At 36.9% G+C, this 11,519-nt stretch overlaps 1 long non-coding RNA gene across 3 annotated transcripts; it reads left to right on the top strand.

Moving 5' to 3' along the window:
• The first annotated feature begins 226 nt into the window (after positions 1-226).
• On the top strand, positions 227-11,289 carry LOC103875655. Of its 3 annotated transcripts, XR_002515574.2 has the most exons (5): positions 227-1,375; positions 2,962-3,044; positions 6,712-7,324; positions 8,889-9,118; positions 11,062-11,289. It is a non-coding gene; the product is annotated as an uncharacterized LOC103875655 (long non-coding RNA). The 3 variants fall into 3 exon arrangements; XR_004176015.1 differs by lacking the exons at positions 8,889-9,118; positions 11,062-11,289 and having other exon boundaries at positions 227-468; positions 1,212-1,375; positions 6,712-7,914; XR_002515575.2 differs by lacking the exons at positions 8,889-9,118; positions 11,062-11,289 and having other exon boundaries at positions 6,712-7,914.
• Positions 11,290-11,519: the final 230 nt, after the last annotated feature.

Raw genomic sequence — 11,519 nt, 5'->3', positions numbered from 1 at the left:
AATTTTTAATGGAGCAGTAGACATTTAACACAGTACCCTCTGCCACATTATCTAATCTCAGCCACATTGTTGGTTGAGCCTCCAGAAGACTAACTCTGAAGAGTAAGCAAATTAGACGGCAGTTGTGTTATGTTACTAAGTTTTGGGGTAAATTTTTAATGGAGCAGTAGATATTTAACACAGTACCCTCTGCCTTTGATTTTATATTTTCTCTTGCTAACAAGAATGAGTCTATTTTTTCCTCTCTTAATTCTGGTTTGTCCCTGGGACTTGCTTTGAACAATGAGATGTTAGCAGATATGACACAAATAGAGGCTTTAAAAAGTACGTTTGTATTTTTGCTGTATCTCTTGTTTCTCTTTGTCACAAGAAAGGCTAACTTACTGGAGAAGAAACCCAGTTCTGAATTGCTCCAGCTCCCACGGAGGCTATCCAGGATCATCTGACTCGCAGCTGACGGCCAGACACGTGAGTGCATCCAGCTAAAGCTGGAACTGTCATGCCAACCTCAGTCTAAATTGATAACCCACAGACGTATAAGCTCAATAAATGCCCATTGTTTTAAGCCATGAGTTTTGGGGTAAATTGTTAGGCAGCATTACTATGACAATGGATAACTAATGCATCTCTCTTGCCTAAATGTTATGCACTCACAGCAGCTGCAAAAACACTGTCTTATCTATCCAAATGTCCCCATATGGTCTTCTCACTGCTCTAATTTTCTCGGTTCATCCTCTTTTCTCAAGCCCATCTTGGTGACTCAGGTCTGAACTTGATTATTTAGTCCTGTTCCCAAAAGGCCCCTAGCATCACCTGCTACCTGATCAGCTTCGTAAGTCTGAGATTTATGCGGCCTCTCAGTTGGATGATGAAACTCAGAATTTTTGAATAATTGATGGAGAAAAATCACATTCATTGGGACTGACCCAGTCAATTCTAATGCTGCTTGATAGCCGGCCCACTGCAGTCCCTCCAACAGAAATACAAAATGGAACATTTCTTCTCATTTTAATGTTAATCATGAATTCCATATGCAAATTCTTGCTACTTTATATCCTGCTATACGAGCTTTCTAGGGGAGGGAAACAGTCTACCAGGGACATAGAGAGTCTGGTGTTTTTGATTCCTGAAATAAATTTAAATGCTGGGTCCTGTATGTTCTCACTCACTCCTCTAGTATTATAAGTTACTAATATTTGCCATCTTTCCAGCATTTTCAGTGTTGTGTGCCAGTCATGACTCAAATGACTCCCCCTGAGATGGGACCATCTGGAAATTTCTGTATTTATGGAATCAGTAGTCTGTATCCATGTAAAGGCTACTTGGACCAGTTGAAAGACCTACAGCAGCCACTGAGTCTCCAGAGATCCAATCGGTAAAGCAGAAATACAAATTTGAACCAGTCTAAGCATGTCTGATCTTTCTCTCTTTCTCGTGCCAAAATAATTCTAATTTCTCTTTCTCCCCCCTTTTTTTTTTGAGACAGAGTTTCACTCTTGTTCCCAGGCTGCAGTGCAATGGCACAATCTCGGCTCACTGCAACCTCTACCTCCCGGGTTCAAGCGATTCTCCTGCCTCAGCCTCCCAAGTAGCTGGGATTACAGGCATGCACCACTATACCCGGCTAATTTTGTATTTTTAGTAGAGATGGGGTTTCTCCATGTTGGTCAGGCTGGTCTCCAACTCCCAGCCTCAGGTGAACTGCCTGCCTCGGCTTCCCAAAGTGCTGGGATTACAGGCATGGGCCACTGTGCCTGGCCAGTAATTCTAATTTCTAAAAAGTAGTAAGTATGCATTGTGTCTGGGTTCAAAACTAATACTCAACTTTGCGAGTGAGCTTTTTATATGTTCTCATTTAGTAAATTCATGAAATGTTATGTGATTCTGGTCTCTGCCTGGATCATCCATTCTTGAACCATGCTTTATCTCATAAACTGCAATTCCAAGCTCAGCATGATCTCCTCAACGCCCCTCTGAATCACCAATGCTAGTCTAAGTTGCTCACCCACCTAAATGATTATTAACAATGAAAGGGCAAAGTACTGTTTACAGGGATAGTTTTTCCTCAAATTCAGAATATAACATATTCATGTGGTACATGTGTTATTCAACATACTTTTTCTGATAAATATTGTCATCCTTGAGATTAAAAAATCCACTGCACATAAGAAGTCCTTGATTCTGTAAGATATGAATAATACATTATTAAAAGCAGTCATAATCATTGCTTACTTTACAGAGTAAAGTTTCAATTTGCCTCAATAGGGCTTAAGGTGGGTTGGATCATTAACAGTATAGAAAGGAACTATAAGTTTAATGTATAAGATATACTATAGTGTCCAATCGGTTTTTGAAAGGCTCCTTTTCTGATTCTTGGCAACAATTAAACTATACTTCATGGATGGGATTGAATCAACCAGAAGTAGCAGGATCATTTTACACCTATAGTTAGTACTTTTCCTATTTAAGTTGAACTGGACTATGGTATCCCTACAAATATTTTGCTTTGCCTAAATGATGAGATGCACACTAACTGCAAGGCAATACCATTTTCCTGCTGATTACCCTGTCTTGTCCTAGCTGCCTTTTCTCTTATGATTGGCCGCCATTTGGCAGTGGCTACTTAAGCCACTTTCCTCATAACAGAGTTCAGTAAATAAACACTTAAATGCACCAAGGGAGTAGCTTTTACAAAGTCCTTTGTAATTTAAATAATCACCCCCTAATGTTTTATAAGAGTCTTTGAGTGAAGCTTGCTGTTATACTGTCCCATGGGGTAAGAGTATTTCCCCCAAAGATAATGTGAACACATGTTTTAAAGTCTATTACATGGTTTGAAGTAAATAGTATGTAGAGGGAAAAAATAAAGTTCAAATAAGCAAGTACACGGACTTCAATAATATTGAAGGATTTCTACTGAGAATTGATATCTAAAAGATTCATGGCATGTCAATTTAACAGGAGGAAGCACAAGCCAATGGGAAAAGTAGAAAGAATGAAATTGACATAAGCAAGAAAAAAGGAGGAGGGGTTCTCCAAAGAGGGTGAGTTGAATGTTAAAAAAAAAAAAAAAAAATCAAATAAAATCAAGAGGGTAGGATTTTATAAAGTATTCTTAAGTCCCTTTTCTTAATAACTTCTCCTTTCCTCTCCCAGGAGGCCTGCATCTATGACAGTAATATTAAATGTCAAGTGTTGTGACAAACAGTGATGCCCTTTCACTGCTCTCATCACCTATTTATGCTAAGCATATAGAAGGCTTCTCTGATTAGAAGTCATTGACAGAGAAGCTCAGCATGGTTTCTTTTGAACAGTCATAAATAGTTGAAGACTTGCGGTATGCATAAAATTAGAATTCCTAATAATTTCCCAGCAGAGAAAATATCATTTTTTTATAATTTAAAAAATATATTCAGCCAAGGGTTTAAATATGCCATACATTCAAATCTTGAGCATCAGGCTAAAATCTCTTCTATTTAATATTCCATTTAATGTTTAAAGCCATTGGATCAGATTCTTATAAGATCAGATGTCTTCTTTGGTTCTTATCGTTGGAGATTATATTACTCTGATGTTACTGGGAAAGAACCCATGTAACCATGGCATCAGAACACCTCACAACTGGAAGGGCCTTAGATTTTTGCTTTGCCTAAGTTACTGGAAGAACCACTTCTAGCGCTAGGTCTCCAACTCCACTGCCCACACACCACCACTACTCTGTGTCCAAGGATAGTTATTTTTAATACAAATACTTTTCAGTGGAGGCATAGGCTGTCATTTATTTATTATTTTCTCAATGAACAAAAGGATTTGAGTCCTTCTGGCTCTTCCTTTTACCAGCTCTGTAAGTTTAATCAAGTTACTAGTCTTCTCTGAGCTTCAGTTTTTTATTTGTTAAATAATATTAGATAATTTCTCAGGTCTCTCCAGACACTCAGATTATCTTTATATGCTACACTTTTCACTACTGAACATGTTACGCTTAGTATCAGAGAAACATTTATTGGACAGTTTTCTGAGTCCATCTTTCTATAAACTGAGTCTTCATAGCTCATAGAGCTGGTTAAAATATCAAAAACCAGAAGAGGTCCATAGTGTTTGGCTTTCCTGGATAAAAACTGAACTTCTATGGATATTCACCATTTTCTTGGACAATTATGGAAACGTCTTCTTGATATTTGCTAACTGGGAACTAGACGTTTCTCTTCTGCCCAGTAGCATAAGGTTCTTTCCCCATGTGAGTTTCACAGAGCCCCTTCTTGCCAGTTAACATCAAGACAGTGGGAGTGCGATGGATTTAGACTGAGCTCACTGTAGAGAAAAGTTTGTAAATCTAGTGGGTTTAGAAACTGGGCTGAGGTGGTCTCCAGCCTCTGGTGGATATGAACTTCCCTTCCCATTCTCTGCTATCTAGTTTTTATTTGGGATAGTCATATTTCAGATTCTGAGACTATAGTCTTTTCCCCCCAATCACATGTGCAGGTGCGAAACACCACGATTCTTGTCTTGAGAAACACACATCTAGATTATGGTAATACATAGATAAATACGCTGTTGTGATATTAACTCATGTTAATATCTAGACAAAAGGACATGAGCAACATTTGGAATACTGTGCATGTGGGGATCTCCCCATAAGCCATTGAGTTCTGATATTTAGTGAGGGCAGAGGCAGGGAGAGGGAAGTGATTTTTAGGAAAAGGTAGTGTTGGAAAACTGATTCCCAAGTTAGGCAAATACCATCAAAGCATTTGAGCACTATTTGATTTCCTCACTTTTTAAAGATAAGAACAAGGTTAAGGACATTAGGTAATTTATCCAAAGTCATATCATTAATACGTAGCAGTAAGTTGCAATAGTTAAATTCATTACCACATAATTTCAGAAGACATTACTTTCCTAATTTCTTATCCAAATGCCTTGGTGCCACATATATTTTGGGTATCAGAATTTAGAAGACAACAGAGTGCAAATATCATGTACTATATAAAAAGTCCCAGCAAGGTCTGGGGCTCCCTGTAATCAAACAGATTCATATTTTGGCAGAAAAACAATAATGTTCACCTAATGTGAGATAAATAATGTCTATAAACAGCCTCACACCAGTTCAGGTCATGTTTTGCAGCCAAATGATTCAGGTCATTTCAGCTTTGCTGCCAAAAGAGTTTGGAGCTTTACAACTTTTTGAATTTTAGGATTTTAGATTTAAGAATTGTGCCCTTGATCATTAGCCTACCTGAATCTATTCAGGGAGTTTTGAGTTGGCTCTGGATCAAAGCTGAGTTTTCTGACTGGGGAAACTGTTTCTATCCCAGGCCTCCATGCAGCCCTATCTGGACTGGTGAGTGTCAGGACCTGCAGCTCTCACCCTCAGGGGCATAAGGCCCAGGGGCTTTTCCCTCAGCAGCCAGAGCTGAGGGCCTTTGGAAACACACAGCGCTCCATGGCAAGTGCTCCATGGCCTCTGGCGGCCATGTTCTCACCGCACCTGTAACATGCTTTGTGTCCAGAGTTGACAGAATGAACTTTTCAATGAAATCACATGTTCTATTATATTTGGGAGGTCACTGAAAAACATCGGATTTAAATCTGTATAAATTCGCATTGCAGCCAAATTCAATGAAGCATATCTAATTTGAAAAGTGATGGATATCTCTAGTTAATGAGCTAAAGCTGTGTTATGCTAAGGTTATTTGAAAATAGAGTGAGATTAGAAGTGGAAGTGACAATGTTTTTTCTTTTCCGCAGGCCAGGCTTCTGGGACAGGAAAAAGCTATTACGTACCTGACATATTTTAAAAACTGATGTACAGTATAATCACTTAAAAAAATACACTATTTGAAATATAACTAGTTGATAGTTTTTTTTGTTGTTGTTTTGTATCTCCAATTGTTTCTATATCTTAACATGGTATAAACATTAATACTTTCTAAATTGTGACTGAACAGAAAGTTAATGTTATGAGGATATTAAGAATTCATGCCATGACAGCAGTCTGAAATATAGAGGTACATTATGTTGTACCCAAAATAAATTTGACCTTGGTGCTTGCCATGCATTAATCACTTTCTTCTGGGCACAATAGCAGAACACTAACTGGATATGAATAATGGATGCAAAATTTTTAGACCAATTTTTAGCTCTTTAGTCTTTGTATGAACACAAAATGAGGTTAAATTCAGATTCTCATTCAGTTTCAAGTGCTCAAATTTAAGATATTTATAATTTATTAGGCTTAGAGGTTTTTCATTAGTTTAAACTAAATAGCTGCTACAATAAATATATGGCCATATGGATTAAAATAGTATTCTATAGGTGTGTTGCCTTCCCTTAGCTCTATAATCAAATTCAGATTGATCAATTTAGGTGATATGAACTGATTTGTGAAACCCCAACAGAGCACAAAGGATAAAGTAGCACACAGGATAGATAAATCTATACCATGATAGGTGAGAGCAAATTCATGTAAATGAGAATAATTGAAGACATATCTGATGATAGAGTTAATCTAATTATGAAGTTTTAAAATCAAATTAAGTGTTTTTCATGAACTTCATGACTGAAAAGTATATATGCTAAGAGTTAATTCTATCTTCTGGCTGGATAAAGACCAGTATCTTAGCTTCTAGAGAACCTGAGATAAAATACAAACTTTGGTCACTTACTCACGTATGATTGAAGATTTATCTTTTGTTGATTTTGTTTTAACAGAAATAATCCTCATAAAGAATGAAGAGGCAGCCAAAAGGAGCCATAAAGGAGAACCTGAGATTCTACAGAACCTGAGATACTGGTCTTTATCCATTGTATTCTAAGGTTTAAGAGCATAACTTGAACTTAATTTAACTTTGATGTGCTCAAGAATGCTAGATTTATTTTGTTAATAAACATAAACATTATCAATGATAGTTCCTAAAATACCTTAGTTTTTGTAATCATATCATATACAGCAGCTTCATCATGTGCCTCAACTTCTTTGTAAAACAAAATAATGGGAGGTGAATATAAATATATGAATAAAAATAGAAAAGCTAAGTCAGTTTCTATGATGGAGAAAGAATACTTCTGTATTTATTTTACATTTAGAGAAATAATGTTCAATAGTCAATTCAATTGTTATTGGACATTGCTTTTCCTACTAAAGTTTGATTACATAAAAGTGTTCAAAAGATGTTTACCCATAAATTATATTTTCCTTCCTGCTACCAATATATCTATTTTCAAATTCTCCTTTAAGACTCTTTTTGGCTGCTTCTTCATTCTTTATGAGGATTATTTCTGTTAAAATAAAATCAGCAAAAGATAAATCTTCAATCATACACGAGTAAGTGACTAAAGTTTATATTTTGCATTAAAATTAGAGCCTAGAGCTAGTTAACAACTGTTTTATAATTAGGAGATGTTTCAGTTTTCTCAGATACATTTTCTCCTGAAGGAATGTGTGGGTCTATTCTCTCAGGATGGTCTCAGTATCATGCTGGTACCTATTATTTATATACATCTAAGTAGAAAATATTTTTAAAAATCATTGTGGAATGAGAGTGGCATGTCTCAGTATTGTTTTCAGTTTGGGGCTAATCATCATGATTATTATGTTATATGTTAAATTCCACATAGTCCATAAAATATGACTATTTCCTAATTTAGTCAAAAAATAAAAAATAATGCAGTGCATGATATGGTTTCTAGTGAACTCACTATACTTTCTCGAAACAACATAGTAGTGGTGATTTACTATGTACTTTATTGATGTCATCAGCAGATGAAACAAAATCACAGTCCTTTCTTGTGAGATGATATACCATGCAGACTGGGAAAAGTAATCCAGCTGCAGAGACTGACAATCAAGAGCAATTAGTAAATGGTTGTTTTAAATAAAACGTTTTAAATAAAGACTATGTCAAGTACTTTCAACATGTGCATGTGCATTGATTGCTAAGTCTTGCTTTTAAAAGGGCCTTCTTCTCTGAGACTTTAGCCACTCAGTAGCCAGTACCAAAATTGTGACCATGGATTCTTAAGTAGATCACCACTTTCCAGGGGAAAGATCTTATAAATTGAACTTATTTATATGAACTACACATGAAATGAAGTCACTTTCTTTTTTTTTCTTTGAGACAGAATCTCACTCTGGCACCCAGGCTGGAGGACAGCAGTGAAATATTGGCTCACTGCAGCCTCCACCTCCCAGGTTCAAGCGATTCTCCTGCCTCAACCTCCCACCTCAACCTCCTGAGTGGCTGGGATTACAGGTGTGCATCTCCATGCCCCGCTAATTTTTATATTTTTTGTAGAGACGGAGTCTCACTATGTTGCCCAGGCTGTTCTTGAACTCCTGGGCTCACATGATCCACCTGCCTCAGCCTCCCAAAGTGCTGGAATTACAGGCGTGAGCCGCCACTCCTGACCCGAAGTCACATTTTTATCAGCTCCTAAGACCTACTATAAAGCTGGCCATATTGCAATAAAATAAGAGCTTTTCTATATCTTACATAAACCTTGTTCAGAATGTTCATTTTGGAGTATAGGTTATCTTGGTCTAGACTTGACTGCCCTGATATGGCATGACAGTAAAATCCTGTAAATTTATATTAAAAATATGAAAGGAAGAGAGAAACAGGTGACAAGACTACTTTGATTCTCTGGGTAGTTTATTCTCTTTTGCACACCATTATAATCAGAAAGTTTTAATAACGTGCATTCAATATTTTGTTATATATATCAATATATTTTGTTATATATTGTTTCATGCATTAATTTCCACAATAAATGGGTTATACACAACTATGGAACAGAGCTGATCCAGTCACTGAGCTGGGGATTTCTTTTGTAGGGATGTAATGTTAACTCTTGTAACCTTCCTTTTTCTCTGCTTCCATTGCTGACAGATCCCTTTTGCAGGTATTCCTTCAGGAGTAACATTTGTTCATCTATTTTTAAGATTTTGAGAGTCCTCATAACATTCCCTACAGATCAGTAACAGAACTTAGAAGTCACCTCCAATGAACTGATGAACAAGGAGCATTATAATATTGAAAAATAGATCACCTTATAAGAAATGAGATAACAGACACTCCAGATTGGTCTAGTTGAGAGCCGAATTCAAGAATTCATAAGGGTAAACAATTGTTAAGTATTTGCCAGAGTGGGCCATACACAGTCCTGCGGAACGAGAGTCTTTATTTAATGTAAGCTTTACAATCAACAGTGCTTTAAGAAACCATCGTTGGCCAGGTGAGATGGCTTATGCCTGTAATCTCAGCACTTTGAGAGGTCAAGGCAGGAGTATACCTTGAGGCCTAGTGTTCGAGACCAGCCTGGGCAACTTTGTGAGACCCCCATCTCTGTAAAAAATTTAAAAAAATAGCCAGATGTTGTGTTGTGCACCTGTAGTCCCAGCCACTCAGGAGGCAGAGGCAGAAGGATCGCTTGAGCCCAGAAATTTGAGGCTGCAGTGAGCTATGATCACACCACTGCACTGCAGCCTGGGCAACAGAGGAAGACCCTGTGTCTAATGAAAATTAAAAAATCATTGTTAATGGTCAATTAGAAAGAGATGTGGGGTTGCTGAAGTTCACAGCAGTATTTCTTGAATTATTAAATTGAGAAAAATGGGTCTCCTAGATGACAATAGGGGCCTGGTGTGGTGGCTCACACCTGTAATTCCAGCACTTTGGAAGGCTGAGGCTGGAGGATGGCTTGAGTTCAGGAGTTCAAGACCAGCCTGGGCAACATAGTGAGACCCTGTCCCTACTGAAAGGAAATTTAAAAACGATGTTAAATGAGATGTCTTCCATGGACTCAGTTATGACAATTAGGCCATTGGTAGTTATATCCCACAATCTGGCCTCATTCCCTACTTTAATTGCCAAACCCCGATCCTCATACTATAATACTAAGAAGATTATAGTATGATTTACATTACTTAAGATTGTAGTATTTCTGAATTATGTGGATGATGACAGTAATGATTTTGCTTCCCATTATCCCTATCAGTATAGCAACTAGCAGGGAGCGTGTCATTTATACCCAAATGTAAATTAGATATATATATATATATTTTCATTCACTACTTCTAAAACACAAACTATATGCTCCATTTTTCTCACAGAAAAAGTCCCCACACTCAATGATCTTACATGATAGTGGGAAAGGACATGTAAATATAGAAAGAAGTATACAATATGTCAGATGGTGATAAGTTCTATGAAGAAAAATAAACAGGATAAGGGAGACGGAAATACTTAGGCAAGCTAGGGAAGGGGTTCCTATTTTATATAAAGTGGTCAGGAAAGCTAGTATGGTGAAATTGCTGTATCTTAGAAATAGCAGAGACAAGAAAGAGTGACCCCTGTGGCTGTCTGGGGTAAAAGCACTTCAGGGAGCGGGAACAAGAAGGGCCAAAGTACTGAGATGTGGCCTGTTTGTAGTGCCCCGTGCAAAACACCCAATGTGGTGACTGACAACGGGGAGAGGGGGAGAATCTGTATTCAGAGAGATCATAGAAAACCAGATTATGTAGGTCACTTTAAGGATTTATGAAATTATTTTAAATGATTTGGGAAACCACTAGAGAACTGGGCAAAGGAGTGACCAGATCTAATTATTCTAAAAAGATCAGTGGGCTATTTGTAGAAATCCTACTGGCTAACATCCTACTGAGTTGCAAAAGACTGAATGCTGTTCCTTCAAGATGAAGAACAAGGAAAGGATCTCCATGCTAACTACTTCTATCCGACATTGTACTGAAAGGCGTAACCAGGGTAATACAATAAGAAAAGGAAATTAAGCGTTCAAAGTTGGAAAGAATCAAAATTATTTATTCTCAGATGACGTTCTTTTTAAAATGTAGAAATCCTAAGGAATCTGCAAAACAACTAATATAACTAGTTTAATTTAACAAAGGTGTAATTTTCCAGGTCCATATAGGTAAATAAATTGTATTTCTATATACCAGCAAAACAATTGGAAAATGAGATAAAAAATACAATTCATAATAACAAAGAACCATAGAATACCCATGGATAAATTTTATTCTACCTTTCCAAAACCTATACACAGAAAACTACAAAACACTGTTGAGTGAAATTGAAGAGGACTTAAACAAGTTGGAGAGCTATATCACATTCATGGATTAGAAGACATACTATTAAGATGGCAAGCCACCATGAAATAACAGCCAGTCTAACACTGAAATGAGACTTCAACTAGGAGAAACAATCTCCTACTTGGGAATCCAGAGTGCTTGGGGAAATTCCTCTGAGATTTACAGATATATGTGTGAGTAGTACTTAGTGAAAGTTGTTTTTTTTTTTTTTTTTTTTTCTGGAAAAAACAAAAGGCTTACGATTGTTTATATGAGGTAAGGAGTTTTTAAAAACCCTGCTTTTTAGCAAACATGTAGTATTAACCTTCATTACAAAGGCCAGTGCCTTGAAAAAGCTTATTTTGAAATTAAATCAGCATAACTTGAAGTAAAAAAAAAAATCTTCCCCACTGAAGCCAGAGTTCAGAGTATC

This window comes from Papio anubis, chromosome 9 (genome assembly GCF_008728515.1).
Source record: "Papio anubis isolate 15944 chromosome 9, Panubis1.0, whole genome shotgun sequence".
NCBI lineage: Eukaryota > Metazoa > Chordata > Mammalia > Primates > Cercopithecidae > Papio > Papio anubis.
The sequence above is the reverse complement of the archived record's forward strand: the minus strand, read 5'-3'. Positions and strand labels throughout refer to the sequence as shown.